Consider the following 2,298-nt stretch of genomic DNA (forward strand, 5'->3'; position numbering starts at 1 on the left):
AAAAGCAAATGGATTTGTATGTAGCTTTTATGGATCTGGAGAAGGCATATGATAGAGTTGATAGACATGCTCTGTGGAAGGTATTAAGAATATATGGTGTGGGAGGAAAGTTGTTAGAAGCAGTGAAAAGTTTTTATCGAGGATGTAAGGCATGTGTACGTGTAGGAAGAGAGGAAAGTGATTGGTTCTCAGTAAATGTAGGTTTGCGGCAGGGGTGTGTGATGTCTCCATGGTTGTTTAATTTGTTTATGGATGGGGTTGTTAGGGAGGTAAATGCAAGAGTTTTGGAAAGAGGGGCAAGTATGAAGTCTGTTGGGGATGAGAGAGCTTGGGAAGCGAGTCAGTTGTTGTTCGCTGATGACACAGCGCTGGTGGCTGATTCATGTGTGAAACTGCAGAAGCTGGTGACTGAGTTTGGTAAAGTGTGTGGAAGAAGAAAGTTAAGAGTAAATGTGAATAAGAGCAAGGTTATTAGGTACAGTAGGGTTGAGGGTCAAGTCAATTGGGAGGTGAGTTTGAATGGAGAAAAACTGGAGGAAGTGAAGTGTTTTAGATATCTGGGAGTGGATCTGGCAGCGGATGGAACCATGGAAGCGGAAGTGGATCATAGGGTGGGGGAGGGGGCGAAAATTCTGGGGGCCTTGAAGAATGTGTGGAAGTCGAGAACATTATCTCGGAAAGCAAAAATGGGTATGTTTGAAGGAATAGTGGTTCCAACAATGTTGTATGGTTGCGAGGCGTGGGCTATGGATAGAGTTGTGCGCAGGAGGATGGATGTGCTGGAAATGAGATGTTTGAGGACAATGTGTGGTGTGAGGTGGTTTGATCGAGTGAGTAACGTAAGGGTAAGAGAGATGTGTGGAAATAAAAAGAGCGTGGTTGAGAGAGCAGAAGAGGGTGTTTTGAAGTGGTTTGGGCACATGGAGAGGATGAGTGAGGAAAGATTGACCAAGAGGATATATGGGTCGGAGGTGGAGGTAACAAGGAGAAGAGGGAGACCAAATTGGAGGTGGAAAGATGGAGTGAAAAAGATTTTGTGTGATCGGGGCCTGAACATGCAGGAGGGTGAAAGGAGGGCAAGGAATAGAGTGAATTGGAGCGATGTGGTATACCGGGGATGACGTGCTGTCAGTGGATTGAATCAAGGCATGTGAAGCGTCTGGGGTAAACCATGGAAAGCTGTGTAGGTATGTATATTTGCGTGTGTGGACGTATGTATATACATGTGTATGGGGGGTGGGTGGGCCATTTCTTTCGTCTGTTTCCTTGCGCTACCTCGCAAACGCGGGAGACAGCGACAAAGTATAAAAAAAAAATATATATACATATATATATATATATATATATATATATATATATATATATATATATATATATATATATATAATGCAAAATTGCAGTCAGTCAACCAATGCTGGTCAGATAAATATTTGCACGTGAAGTGACGCCACCAAACAAGTGACCAGCACAGTGAGTGTCACGGGTTACCACCTCCTCAAGTGTATGACCTACAAACCCTACCTACACCTTCCGGAGCCGCATGACTCTAGCCATGACAATAAACGTGCTCACGAGTAATTAATTCTCATTTATTAATCCAAATAACTCCCATTTATTAATCGAATCATCTCATCCTCTGACAAACGACATTTATATATTACCATCTATGATTCCATGACGTAAGCTGGAGCTGAACACGCTTACAAAAAATATATATAAAAACTAACATGGAATTGTTTACCTGTTAAACCTTATTTGCATACAACTTACCTTGAACGTTCCTCTGCACCTCACGTGTTAATCCTGAAATGTAATCAATAGAGAGTGTGATAGAGATGATTCATTGTACTGTAACCACTACAAGGTTCGAGCAATATGTACATGTATTACTACATGTCCCCCGTGTACTTAGTGGACATGAATGATGTAATCTCCTCCTGGTGGGGACCCTCAGATCAGCTGTTCCAAGTATGGGGAACCTTTGCCAATTTTAAGATTGGCTCTACTCATCGTTTTTCACACAAACACGTACAAATAATGGCTGGTCACAGTATGCAAATCTGGTTTCAACAGAGGTTTCCGTCATGAACATTCAAATTGTGTACGTAACACTGAAGAACGGACACACACACACACTTCACATAATTTGCATTTCCCATACACTGAGCCAAGTTGTTGTCGTCTGCTCGACTAAACGTGTATGGTTCTCAGAACTTGCAACAAAATTCTATGACAAAATCGGACGGCACAGTTATCTACGGGAAAATATTTTATTGTAATTATATACAAAAAATCAAA

This window comes from Panulirus ornatus, chromosome 20, assembly GCF_036320965.1.
Source record: "Panulirus ornatus isolate Po-2019 chromosome 20, ASM3632096v1, whole genome shotgun sequence".
Classification (NCBI taxonomy): Eukaryota; Metazoa; Arthropoda; class Malacostraca; order Decapoda; family Palinuridae; genus Panulirus; species Panulirus ornatus.